The 14417-nt window shown below is 46.9% G+C and overlaps 1 long non-coding RNA gene across 1 annotated transcript; it reads left to right on the forward strand.

Annotated features, from left to right (window-relative positions):
• The first annotated feature begins 5827 nt into the window (after positions 1-5827).
• On the forward strand, positions 5828-13970 carry LOC125715386 (uncharacterized). Its single transcript, XR_007384041.1, has 4 exons — positions 5828-6133; positions 8837-8980; positions 9266-9444; positions 13644-13970. It is a non-coding gene; the product is annotated as an uncharacterized LOC125715386 (long non-coding RNA).
• Positions 13971-14417: the final 447 nt, after the last annotated feature.

A 14417-nucleotide genomic window follows, 5' to 3' on the forward strand; every position in this document is an offset into this window, starting at 1 on the left:
AAAATCAGTTTAAAGTTTACTCTGCAGCTTTTGCATGAGGGCTTAATGCCTTCTCCGAGACAGTCATAGTCATTTTCATCCTTACTGTTTAAATCACTTCCAGACAGATTTGTGAGAAATTTATGTTGAACTATTTTTTTTGCTTTATAAATGCCCAACTATTTATACAACAAAATCACATCACTATACAGTGTTTCAAAATTTCCAATACAGTACTGTCCTATTAGCTTAATTGTGATACCATCCGGATCTTCCAACTAGATCGCAATTTAAGCTTGGGTCTCTTCATTTGTCCACATATGCATTATTATTGTCAGGATCGCCTGAGAAGCCGGTGAACGCGCTGGCAGGCAAGCGAGTTGGAAGCAGGCGAGCAGGCAAGAGCAGGGTGAACGGGGATTTATTAGGCAAACAGGGTGCAGGGAACATCTCATGACGACTAACATCACCAAATCCACAATGACGGACAAGGGTAACAGGCAAGACCAGGACTTAAAACAGGACAAGACTAAGCAAAGTAATCAGACAAGGCTGGAAACAAGGCAGGGAAGCACACGTGGGTAATCAGGGGGCGTGGCACACATGAGGAGCCGACGAGCCGGGTCATAACAATTATTACTTTTATATATTTCATTTTCAAGACGTTGTATTGTGTTTCAGAGGTAGGCTGTTTGCATAACCATGCAACAAGAAACTATCTGACCCTAAAGTACCGAAATACCAAAAATGTTTGGCATTTAAGGTACTGAAACTTTTGGTACTGGTTCTCAATCAGAAGTCAATGGACAAGGGAAAGTACCAAAAGTACAGTAGCTGGTGCGGTGGATAAGCACCCTATGCTAACGAGGACTGCTGCATTTTGTTGCATGTGCTGCAAATGAGAGCCGTTCATCAGTCTGATACAGATTCTCATCTTGCAGAACTACTGTCTCATGTAGTGGCCCAATGGCAGCTATCAGAGAAAGACGTAGTGCTGGTGTCAGACTAGGTGTCTAATATGATTGTTGCTGCTCAAGTTGGAAACGTCGATTTACAGGTCACAGCACACTTGTAGCTAATACACTGCACTACAGAAGGATTTAAGTATCATGCCTAGAACGCTCACGGAGGCAGAAGTAACGGATTCCATGAGCTTTATTCCAAAAACACAAGGCAAAGAAAGACAAAGTCGGTTCTCAGAAACTTAGTTGGAGTGATGGACACAGGGTCTGGGAAGCCAGGGAGTCGAACCGACACTCAGGACGCAAGATAAGGGAGAGCACATAGCAGGGATCCAAGGACTCGAGTCAGGGACAAGACCAGGGCAGGCAGGTCGGGATCAGAGATAGACAGAAGACAAGAGAAACACCGCTTGGTAAGTTGCATTCAGAACAATACCTGGGGAAGCATCTCCACTGTACTTTTAAGGTGCTGGACCCAGGTGCAACTGATTCCTGCTAATCGGCTGGCCAAGTCTCAGGGGAGATTCCAGAGTGGGCAGGTACTGTAGGTGTCCTCTGTGCAGCGGTTTGGCCGGTAAGCAAACTTAAATGGGTCAATATAGGGGGCAGTGTTGAGATGATATAGTCTTTTACCAGCCTCACGAAGCACTTCATCATTATGGTAGTTAGTGCAACAGGACATGTGATGGTGGATTTTTTTGGCACTGGTATGATAGTAGCAGACTTGAAACATGATGGAACATCAGCCTGTACCAGTGAGGTATTGAAAATGTCCGTAAGGACGTGTGCCAGCAAGTCACCACACTCCCTGAGCACTTGTCCTGAAATGTTGTTGGGGCCTGCTGCCATCCATGTGTTCACCTTCCTCAGGGATTTTCGGATATCAGCCACGTTGAGGCTCAGTGGTTTTCATCAGGGTGAGGGTTATCTTTTATTGCAAATTCTTGCAAATCTATCAGAACAATTATTGAGTTTATTCAGTAAATGTGCGTTGTTGTCACATAGTGGAGAAGCAGCCTTGTAATCCCCTGCCACATCTGTCTAGTGTTAGTACGTCACAGAAGAAATTTTGGATCTTCCCAGCATGGGCACGCTTTGCTGTTCTTATAGTACGGTTGAGGTTGGCTCTTGCTGTTCTGAGCACAGTCCCATCACACGACTTGAAAGTGGTATTCCATACTTTTAGCTTATCACGTACCTTTTGCGTCATTCATGGCTTCTCATTGGCCCTGGTGGGGATGTTCTTTATGATGCAGATGTCCTCTGTGCATTTTTGGATGTAACCAGATACAGATGCAGCCTCCACATTAGTGTGCTGATTTCCAGTGGCAGCAGCTCTGAACATGTCCCAATCCGTACACTCAAAACAGTCCTGTCAGGCTTCCATTGCTCCTTCAGGTCAAACGCTCACCTCCCTTACAGTGGGTTTTCCTGTGGTTAGCAGGGGCCTGTATGCAGGTATTAGCATCACAGAGAAATGGTCTGAGGAGCCAAGATGGGGGTGGGGAACAGCTCTGAAAGCATTCAGTCCAGTGTGTTGATTCCCCTAGTTGCAAAGTCCACATATTGGTGGAAATGTGGGAGAACTGTTTTCATGATAGCCTGATTGAAGTCTCCTGCTACAATGAAAACACCCTCTGGATGCGTGGCATGCAACTCAGTGATGGTCAGATAAAGAATATTCAAGGGCTACTTTGTGTGCACTGGCGGGGGGGGTCTACACAGCCAGGAGGATAATAAAGGTAAATTCCCTGGGCAGATAAAACAGTCTGCATTTCATAGTAAGCAGTTCTATGTCAGGAGACCACTGCTGCGTTGTTGCACCATCTGTTGTTAATATAAATGCATAAACCACAGAAGAGGCCTCTGCTGCTCCACAAACACTCAGCCCGGGTGAGATCCCCACTATTTCCTCTGCTCCTGCCTCCCTAGAGGTGTTTGAGCTCTGTCACCCTAGGTACCCTGCTATCTCTAGAGGCACCTGCTGGGTCCAACTCACCATTGGAGGTGCCCACCGTGTACAACCCAGAAGGGATCCACACTGCCCCATTAGTGTTCGGTCCAAGTGAGACCTCCACTGCTCCAGAAGCTCTAAGAGCCCAGCCTAGAAAAGGCCACCACTGTTCTCTTAGCATTCAACCTAAGATAAATAGCTGTCACGCCGCAGACCAGAGGCAGTGAGTTTGTCACTGCATTGTTAGTACCTTGCTCACTGCCCGAGGCCCCTGCTGTGCCTTGCTCATTGCCCAAGGCTCCCACTATCCTGCGCCTGTTGCCAAAGGCCCATCGTCGGAACATCCTACCGTTCTCTGGCTGCCGACAGAGGTGCCCACCGAGCACCAGTCGAGTTCTGCCCGCTTTAAGAAGTGCCTGTCGAGCTCTGCTCATTGCTTGCTGGTGCCCCAGGTGTGCTCTGCTCACCCATTGGTGCCCCGGCTGTGCTCTGTTCGCCTTATTGACTCCTGCCAGCTGCTTGCTTGTGGCCATTGCCTAGTCGACTCCTGCCTTCTGCTCGCCTGTGGCCATTGCCCCGTCGGCTCCTGCCTGCTTACCTGCAGCCGTCATCCAGACGGCTCCTGCCCGCTCACCTGCCTGCTCGCCTTCGGCTGTTGTCACCTCATCGGCTCCTACCTGCGTTCCTGTCTGCTTGCCCACAGCCAATGCTTTGGTGGCTCCTGCCTGTTCGCCAGCGGCCAGTGCCCCATCTGTCTCAGCCTACCCACCGTTGGCCACCCAGACTCTGGTCAACACCCTTATGCTCCCGCCAGATAGGAACCTCCTCCTTACACCTATGGTAGTCTGTTCCAGGGCCCTCCTGAAGGAGGCTATGGGGAGGGGGGTTCAGCAGGGTCTGGAGAGAAGGAGCCTGTTCCATTGCCAGGCCATTCACCAAAGGGTGGTTTTGGTTTTCCACTGGTTTTCACCCTGTCCTGTCATCCTATCCTAATCCGTTCCCCCTGTGGTCCACACTGGTGTCCATGTCCCTATCTTTGTGGTCCTTCCATGTGTGAGTCTTGTCCCTGTCCTTTTGTCTGTCCAACCAGTCATCCCTGCAGTCTCTTGCCCTGTTTCTGTCCATCCCCTGGTTGAAGTCCTGTCTTGTCTCATGATGACACCTGTTGGACGTCCCCTGTGATGCCTACCGTCATCCCTTTGGTGTAGCCTGCCTAGTCCTGTTCCTTGTTCTCTCTTGTCTCATGATGTCACCTGTTGGACGTCCCCTGTGATGCTTGCCATCATCCCTTTGGTGTAGGCTGGCTAGTCCTGTTCCTTGTTCTGTCTTATCTCCCTTCAGTCCTGAGAGTCTGGTGTCCAGCGTCCCTGGTCCTGCCGCATGTCCTGGCCCCATGTGCCTGTCCTCTCGTCTGATCCCTTGGCTCCCCTCCCTGGCTTGCTTGGCAGGCCCAGAGTGCAAGCCTTTGGGGGGGTGTACTGTTACATCCAGCGTCACCCTATCTGTCCGCTCCCTGTTTTTTCCTTTGGTGCATACCCTTTGTGGGTAACGCTCTGGAAGTATTTTATACTAAAAACAACAACTAGTAGCACAGGGATTTGCTGTCTTTGTAAAAATCTTTGAGTGGTGGACATAGTGCTTAGTGGAAAATCCCACTAAACAAAGTGCACGCAATTACATGCAAGTAATATGAAAAAAAGCAAATGGGTGATTTGGGAGTCACTAACCTGGACTGTTTTGTGCACTCGCTACAGCTTGTGATACATGAGGGGCTGTTATCACAGCATGTCATAGAGTAGAGGCATGCCGCTTTCGTCAAAATGATCAAAGGGGTCAATTTGTCAAAATGACAGGTCGGGTCAAAAGTTGCAAAAATCAAATGGTCAGAGGTCACTAGGGGGTGGGGCCAGGAGTAGTGGCTAGTTGTTAATTATTTCCAGAGTGCGGGGGGGGGGGGGGGATTTGGAGTGGGTGGTTTTTTATTATTTATTGTGGTTATACGAGTAGGTTGAAAATGGCGTTTAGTGCGGACACTGAAGTGAAGCTGAAAATGGCATGGCGTGTGGGCGCTTATGAATATGAGTGGGATTTGTCTGAATACCCCGAACGGGGAGGTATGGCCTCGCCGTGCAGGGTGACCCGGTATGTGGCTGGCGATGCTGAGCGGACTGGTTATCTGATCGAGTGTGACCGTACGCTGGGTCTGCTGCTGGAAAATGAATGATGTCCCCGTCGGTCCGGAGCCTGGAAACGTGATAAGGAATTGTACTATCCTCTGAGGCTGGCTGTGTCTGCAAAGGACCTGGTCATTCTGAGAGTGTTGTTGGAGCTTACTCCGATGTTGTACGATTCTGAAAGAAACTCTGGGAAAATGAGAGAGTTGCAGCATAGAATGAGAGGAGGTGTGACTGACGCTATCCTCCAATGAACGCTTTGCACCCCCCTGCAGCAGTTTGGCTGTGTGTCTGTGCCTGTGAAAGTGGCTGGGAGGGGAGGGGGGAGTGGATAGTGTCTGACCCCTGCAACAGTCCAGGGAGTGAGGGTGACCCCCCCCCCCTTTTCTTTAATGCGCGGTTATCTGAAGAAAAAAGTTGTTTTGAAGTTGGATCGTGCATAAAAAGGTTTTTTTGAAGTTGTTGGGGTGAAGTTGGGGCCAAGTAGTTTTCCCCATACACCTGTTATTTACACCCCCAGTAGATCATCCTGGGTCGCGAAACGTCTGTGTCTGCGCATAACTACAAACAGGACATAAAAGAAAACACCGTGATGTACAACATCAAACAGACAATCGATATAATTAACGAAGGAGACAATCCGAGGTAACCTAAAACTGGACACGCTGTATTTCTTATTAAAGGACCATAAGAAAAGATAAAAGTTAAAAGATTGTCTTTCCCCGCATAACTACTTCTAAAAGAAACGCAACAAGCTGCAGATATTTATTACAGTGAGCGGTCACTGTACCGATTTTCCTCCTTCTGTAAAGAAACAGAAGTACCCTCAAGTATCATCTACGGCCATACCCCCACTGGAGAAAGAAAATCAAACTACACGGAACTTCCATACAGTGAGTATATTATTTTTTTTATGAATGTTTTATGATAAACGCTATACATTAAAATATCTAATATTTTTTATTTTTTAGAGATTGTGGAATTCTGTGTTATTTTATACGAGAGACGGCGCGGATCAAGGGGGGTCTGTCAAGAGACAATCTACGAAAGACCTGAATCAGCAGGTATGGACGGAGCAACACCCCTCCCATACCCAAAGCCTTATTAGATGAAATTGACATCAACAACGCGAACGGACATAATAATGAAAATGATACGCTTTACTTTGCTCAACACGACTCGACACCAGCGTCTAGTGAAGCGAGGGTCAAAGAGCCCTGTTTCTTACTGTCCTTAGAGGCATTATTATCTTCCTGTGGTGTTGGGGTCGGCACTAACCTGTTTTTAAGTTTAAAATGCATAAAAGCAGCACATAGACTTGTGTACTGCATAAAGGCTTTTGATTTTGTCAGGAATCTCTATTTAAACAAAATAAATTTAAAACAAAATCAAGGTAAGGCATGTCCGTACATGTAAGGCAAGATAAGACCAATTCAGTTTATTTATATTATTCTCTTGAGATTTATTTTACCATAATTTTTTTATTGAAAACTAGAGGTATGCTGTTAAAAGAAAAAAAGCCACACCACAAATATTAAAGCCAATCTTTTCATGGATAAGGAAGCCTAACAAGGTAACCAAAAGGTAAGAAAAAAATGGATGGTAATTGTTTTGAGGGTATTTAATGACTGATTTAAGAAACAGCTTGGCACCGACCCTTCTGACATAAGAGACAGGAACAGAAAGCTAACACAGGACGAAGGTTAAGCATGTTAAATGAAAGGCATCAGGATAATCGCCTATAATGACGCACTATAACAAAATCAAACGTGACGTGAAAACGTTTCTCTGTTTAATGGACCTCTTGATGAAAAGGTCAGGGTCATTTACAACAAAAGCAAATTGTTGACTAGTGGGGAAACTACCTTTTGGTTACTGAAATGTAAAACTAGCAGCATTGCAAAAAGGGTGCTGAACGTTTTAAAAAAATACTTTTTGAGTTTGTTAATGTAACATGAAGGCTTTAAAATGTAACATGAAAGTTTTTTCAAAATAAGATCTACAGATGTTTTAAAATGTAAGATGTTTGGGTGTTTTATTTTCCAGAGGCATTGTACAAAAACGTTTTGTTAGGTGTATGCAGTCCAACCATGTTTTTTAAAATGTACAAAGTTTTATGTAGTCATTTTGCGAATCAGTTTTGAAATCTAATATTGTCAGGCAGCCAAGCCGTGGAGTCAGGAATAAGGTTTTATTTTGGACAGAAAACAGGGCAGGGTACAGCACATTAAACAACATTAATGACAAGTCTGGGGAATACGGACTCAGACGCGGACTAACTACACAAGAAAAGGCGAAAATAACAGGAAACAGCTGGGCACAATCGGGAAAGCGGCACACATGAGGATCGGACGAGCTGGGTGTGACAGAACCCCCCCACAAAGACGTGCACTCCGGGTAGCCCTGTGTCTGTGTCCTCTCCCCTTCTGGGACACAGATATGCGGGGTTCAGGTTGGGGTCGACCTCACTGGGGCGAGGGAAGAGGAGTTATCAGGGAGGTCCCCGAGGGGTCCCATTTGAGCTCATCCTCCTCCAAGGAGGAAGGAGCAATAGTCAGATTGTCCGGGACCTCCTCGGGGACTGGAGCTGGGGGGACTGGAGTGGGGTCAGGGACTGGGACAGGAGCCACAAGGGTAGCAGTCACAGGCGCGGACGGAGCCATGGGCGGAGGCTCAGGGGCCTCGCGCATAGCAGCAGGGGCCGCGGGCAGAGGCAAAAGGGTCTCGGGTGTAGCAGCAGGGACCGCAGGCGGTGCTGCAGGCGGAGGCAGAGGAGCCTCGGGTGGTGCTGCAGGCGGAGGCAGAGGGACCTCGGACTGAGATGCAGCAGGCGGCGGAGGCAAAGGGGCCTCGAGCTGAGATGCAGCAGGGGCCACGGGCGGTGCTGCAGGCGGAGGCAGAAGAGCCTCGGGTGGTGCTGCAGGCGGAGGCAGAGGGCCATCGGGCTGAGATGCAGCCAGGTGGCGGAGGCAGAGGGCCCTCGGGCTGAGATGCAGCCAGGCGGCGGAGGCAGAGGGGCCTTGGGCTAAGATGCATCAGGTGGCAGAGGCAGAGGGGCCTCAGGCTGAGCTGCAGCAGGCGGCGGGACAGGCAGATCAGGCCCCGGCGGGACAGGCAGATCAGGCAAAACGGGTGCTGCCCCTTTCAGAGTCCTGGGGATACGTGGAATAGCGTCTCTTATTGTGCTGGCCCTTTTATTTGCCAGCTGTGCCACCCGGAAGTGGTACCTCGCTAGGGGCGGCGGTAGCTATGGAAGGGGGAAGCTGCCCGCGAAGGGGATTCCCCCAGGTCACCAGCAGCAAGAGAAGCAGGGGAGAGAGAAGTGGCTCCCCGGATGATCTTTGGGGCTTTCCCCAGCTTTCTCCTCTTCTTCCTCCTGCCCTAGCTCCAGCTCCAGCGCCTGCACCGACAATCATCTGTGCAGCCAGCAACAACATCAAAAATACGCTGAGAGTACAAATCCAGGTTCTACTGCAACTTCAGTTAATTAGTGAACTATCTGTTTTAGTTATTGTTCAGGGATATTTTTATAAAAACTGTAATAAATTGATATTGTAGTTGTAGTATAAGAACAGCAGCTTGTGTTATGCTGCCAATTTTGTTCTCTTGCCTGTCTTCCTTAAAAAGAATTGTTAAAATAACATTTCTGGTCAAAGTGGTTTGGTTTGTTTCAGGAAGAGTTTGATCAAAATAAATAGTTGACAATGTTTGAAATTAGTTTGGGGCATATTTTTCATTACTGTATTTTTTATGTTGATACAAACCAGGCATTACAGATTCAGAGCAAGGTATCGAAATAAAGCACCGTTGAGTATCAGTACCGAACACCAAGTACCGGTACCGGTACCGATATCGGTTCAAATGTGAAAGGTACCCAACCCTATTCACCACCACCATGGGGATGTACTGAGGTGAGTGAGCCTGCGAAGATCAGTACTGTTATCTACAGAAACTAACACATAGAAACACCATTAATTTTAGCATTATTCTTACCATTAACAATGTGATCTCCACAAACTCTGCCACTGTTAAAGTTCTCAGTATAATACACTCTTGAAATTCTGCATAATTATTGTTGTTGGTTATAAAACTTTGTCTCTCCTCTCTGAATAGTTTTTTTTTCCCATTTATGGGATCCTAAAGAATCCATTACCTTTGTTGTGAATAATTTTGTTGTTTGTCTTGCTGGGCCTCAGAACAGCCTCCTGTCCTCATTGACTGAATTGGAATCCCAGCAACCCCTGCGGTGCCTGGTGATTTCATGCCTTCTCCCACTCACCTATTGTCCACCAGTCAGAAGCATTTTGTCTTACTGAAAAGTGCTAAGATCTTTGCACCACTCCCATATTCCTCCTGACAGGGCACAGATTTTACGGTATGTTTGTCCGGCATGATGGTTACTGTGAGCTTACTATACAAACACCTTACAATGGGCTGTTTCAAATTCTTGAGCCCAGGCGCTTTATGGTCCACACTGGGCAAACCACTCTGAATTTCAGTGGACTGCCTGAAATCACATTGGTGCCTCAGCAGTGGGCTTTGGCCCTATGGTCGCTCTGGTCCCCCAATCCTCATCTCTGTATGTTGTGACCATTCTGGTTGCATTATACTACTCCCTCAATGTTGGGACATGTCTGTTTAATGAATTTTGGAGGGGCATGCGTAGTGGGAATACATAATTCACTTACATAATGGATGTCATAAAATGTAGGGATATGACATGTGGGTCTGAGCTGTGGTGATCACATCAGATTGGGTTGGGGAGCATGCACTGGTGCAGCTCATTGCCACACCCACCACATGACTAAACTCCTCGGAATTCCAGTTGCTAACTCCTCCGGCAGACAAACGGTCCAGTCCAACCCTCTGGAAACAGCCAGGTGATATATGAGTGTCCTCTTGGCCTGGCCCAGCTGCTTGGGTCCACAGCAATGAGGATCCTGCGAGCCGGATTATCCTCAGGGAAACGCGCCACATGGCCGTAGTGCTGCAACTAACACTTGGTGGCAGCCACCATAAAAACTTCACACAGCTCCAACCAGGCAGATAGGACACTTCTCTCTGAGGGAATAGTTCTGCTGCAGCCCCCCACTAGAAGGCCGCACGCACCAAGGGGATCCTCATTCCCGGAAAAGGCAAAAACCGCCAGAGACCCAATAGGGTCAGGTTTGTTGGGGAATGGAACTGGTGTGGTGTCGAGGCGTCGCCCACTGCATGGCAGTACTTGAGTTTCGATCTGAGGTGGCCCATCTGGGTAAATGAGGCGGGCATCTGAGTGATGTCAAGAGATGAGGCGGGTCCCTGAGTGACATTAGGAGGAAGTAAATGAAGTACTGTAAGTGAATGGCAGTAAAAAAAAGTTCAAATTTATTAAAAATATGGATGGGTGTAACCAAAGTCTGCTTGTTGGGCGACCTAGATAGCGTCACTACAGAGATTAACACAATCCACATGGCTTTCACCGCCCTATGCATTGCTAAGAAGACTGTCCTCATGAACTGGAAAAATAAAAATAATCTTAATATCAACCAATATAGAGAGAGTTTGTTGAACCATATTGGTATTGATACAGCTTCTGCCGCCACACTAGATCAATCTCTCTGGGCTCCTTTGATCAGCTCCATCACCTAGTGGGGGTGGGGGTCACAGTTTTGTCCTGTTTTGCTCATTGTCGTTGGCGTGGGGGGGGGCATATTGACTTGGGGCGTCTGAGGGATCCCTGGGGATGGGTTTCTGGGGGGGTTTGGTGCTGGGACTGCAGTCCTGGCCTGGATGGGGTCTTTCTGGTGGCTGAGCCTGTGCCGGCAGACATAGGTTACCGGCCTGGTGGGCGTGCTGCTCCTGGGTAGATCCGGTGCGGGCTTAGGATTCTGGGGGCGCTCTGCCTCCGGGCTGGGGATCCGGCTGGGCCGGGGGGGCTCGAGTCCTGGTGGGTGTGTTGCTGAGGTGTGGGTTGGTGCATGCGCTTGGCCCCAGTGCGGGGGCCTTCAGCGCATCGGTGGAGCTGGGGGCCTCTTTAGCTGGCGGGGAGGTTGTTACCATCTGTCTGTAGGGGGTCCCTGCTTTTGGGGTATCCACTCTTGCTGCCTTGGGCCCCGGTCTGGATGGGCCTGGGCCCCACCTCCCTGGGTGGATTTCGGGGAACAGGGGTGCCTATGGGGGTCAGTGGGGGAGCTGGCTCTAGAGGGGGAGTACTTTGCCCCCTCCCAATCCTTTCCTCCCCATCCCTACATGCTTCCCTCCTCCTGCTCCATCACACCACCACACACGTAGGGCTTTGAGGTGCAGGTGCGTTGCTGGGATACAGGGGAGGTATTCCTCCTCTGTCCCCTCGTGACCACCTGTATCTCAATCATACATCACAGCTTAGACACTCTCATTACTTACTTTCTCATGACACATACATTTAGGGCCTTGGGGGTGGGCACACAGAATGGCATCCAGAGGGCGGTCTGTTCATTCAGTCTTACCTCTGGTGCCAGTGCCCACATCTCAATTTTAAATCGCACATAGACTTTGAGGGTTCTGGGGAGGGGCCAAGCTGACACCAGCTGTTGGTTGGCAGGGGGTGGTTAGTGCAATGCCTTTCCCCTGTTTTAAAAGCACTTTAGAACAACTCGCACCAACACCACATCAGAGCAGGCGAAGGGGGGCATGGGGTCTTTTCACACCCCTGTTCTCTGTTCGCCATCTGGAGCTGAGAGGAAGAGCTGGCCGTCCGGTCGGGGTCTGGGCTGGTGGGCTTCTCGGCTCTTCGGGGTCATAGGGGTTCTGGAGCCTATGGGCGCAAGACAGGGAACAACCCGGGATGGGGTGTATTCACACACCATTCATTCACTCACTCTCGCTCTCTCTCACACACAAATACACACACACATACACTTGATATCAATTTCATAACGGCAGTAAACCTCAGCATGTTTTTGGGGGAACTAAAGTACCATGTCGCCCCCTGAAAATGCCGCATTATAATGAAAATATTATTACAAGCTTACTTTACACACTTTCCACACCTGTCCAAAAAACATGATGTGATAAAAAAATTCTCAACAAGATACAATTTACTGACTGGCTACCAGGCTGCTACAGATAAAATTTGCCAGGGAGACTTCCAATGAAAAATCAATGTAAAATTTATTAAAGAATATTCAGCAAATTATCTTGCACCTCATACTTTTAGAATCAATGACCTGTTCAATGTTCATGGGAAGTTTGCAAAAAGATCCAGTCTAAATAAGTTTAGATGGCAGATGGCTGTGTTCACAAGACTGTAACTGCAGGATCTGTTTTCCCCCTTGGCTGCCCTCTGTCATCAAAGTTCAAATAGACTAAATAGAGTAATAATAACAAGAAGAGTTATTATATTAATAGTATGCGTCTGCAACGTTTGACAAAGATCTGACAAATACTTTTTGAGTTATTGCATTAATAAGAAAGAGTTCCAAGCCCATTAAGACCGGTCCCAAAACCATTAGGCATTTAAAACGTAATACTCATCAACATGAATACCAGGGCTGTTTCTTCCTGTGAGAGGAACATGGAGCCACACGGGGCCCTCAAGCTACCGGAGTGCCCCCACACTGCTGTTTTTTGGATGGACAGATAGAAAGCACAATCCGGGTGGGTTTTAACTGAGGCTGTCATCCTTGTGCAAAGACTTGGGAGCAGTGTTTACTCCCAGCTCCCTTTATTAGTTTTCCAAATATTGATGTTCAATCACACTATTGAAAAGTTGAAATGATGAGGCGTTCACATCCCTCTGCAAGCATACAAAAACTCAACCAGAAGTTACATTTCCATTAATTTAACCACTTTCTGTAAAAAAAACTTATTTGTGTGATTTGATGAGCACAAAGTTGAAATGAATGAAGTTTGTCATTAGCTAATTAGCTTCTAGCTAGGTTTCAGATGCTAGCATATCAAAGTTACATATAATATAATATAATATTGATATCGTGTAAATGCATAATTCGACTTTATTTCTGCTTAATGAAGTCAGTAAAGGACTTTATTTTGTATTGTTAAATGTGATATTGTCTGTTTTTAGGTGCTAATTCTGTACTGTTCTGAAGCATTTCAGTGCAGCAGAGCATTCTCCAGGCTGCAGTCAGTGTATCATCTTAGTTTTTGTTGAGGGGCCCCAAAGTAAGATGTCTGATTGTTTTAATACGTTATACTGTAGCTGATATTAAAAAAAAGAAGAAGTTTATTTCAAAAGAATGTTATTATCTTTAAGGTCATGGCGATTCTGATTTCATCCCATCTCCATCTCCCACTGGCGCAATCAGTAAATTTGTTTTGTTTTGTACTGCCCTTATTTTTTACTCTCAATAGTAGATGTCCTCTACAAATGAAAACGTCTGTTGATGGTTCAAATGCAAATGTTTGTCGTCCCACATGTGCATTAATGGGTTTTTAAGACACAAAATCTCTTTCCAGCTCACTGGGAAAGCTCAGATATCCCAGCAACACGTCATATGTCTCTGGAATGCAAAGAAGGCATTCAAAAGTCCGAAAGGCAGTAGCGTTAAATAATCTAATGTCCTTCTGAATGCTGTCTTATGTCCTTTTCAGCTACACTTTGACCTGCCAATAACCAGATGGCAAGTATAAGCCTCAGCTGTCTGATCTGCCCTTGGAAAATGGAAAAGCATCTTGAATGTGGCACTCATTCAGCTCGCTGCTTTCGAAACACATCCAAGGTCGTCCATCTTCCCAGCGGCCAACAAGAATAGACAAAACAGCACGGCTTCTCGCAAGGCTCACATAACCCATCCTTCTCAGTTTCACTAAACTTACTTATGTCTTAATATTGTGCTAAAAGTTAGAAATAAACACAGATAAAGTTATGAGTGTGAATGGTTTCCGTGCAATTTTCCCTCCATTAGTACTGTATTATGCAAACATGCTTTGATTTAGCCTCTTACATTTTTCCGGACCCTTTGAAACTATTAGCCCTCTGTGGGTGACACTGCCACAAAGGAAATCTTCTAATTTGGCCAGTACTATCCCAATTTGTCAAAAGAGCTATCCCACAGTAGTGAAGACCTCTGGGGTGGGTGAGCTATTTACAATAGGCAAATTAGCTGCTCCATGTACTGGTGAATTGTTTTTTTGCTTTGTACTGATGGACTCCACAAAGTGTTTTTTTAAAGGAAGAGGGGCTGTGGATGCAAGACATTAACCCAAGTATAATTGCCAACCCATTATTCATTTCTTTTTGGTTAATCGGTATCAGTATACAGTATATTACATTTGACACAGGTTTGAAAAACACTAATAATTAGGATCTTCATCAGATGTCATACTGTTCCAGTGATAACTTAGTACAAACTATAATTTGTTCAT

The sequence above is a fragment of the Brienomyrus brachyistius genome, chromosome 20, assembly GCF_023856365.1.
Source record: "Brienomyrus brachyistius isolate T26 chromosome 20, BBRACH_0.4, whole genome shotgun sequence".
In the NCBI taxonomy this organism is placed as follows: Eukaryota; Metazoa; Chordata; class Actinopteri; order Osteoglossiformes; family Mormyridae; genus Brienomyrus; species Brienomyrus brachyistius.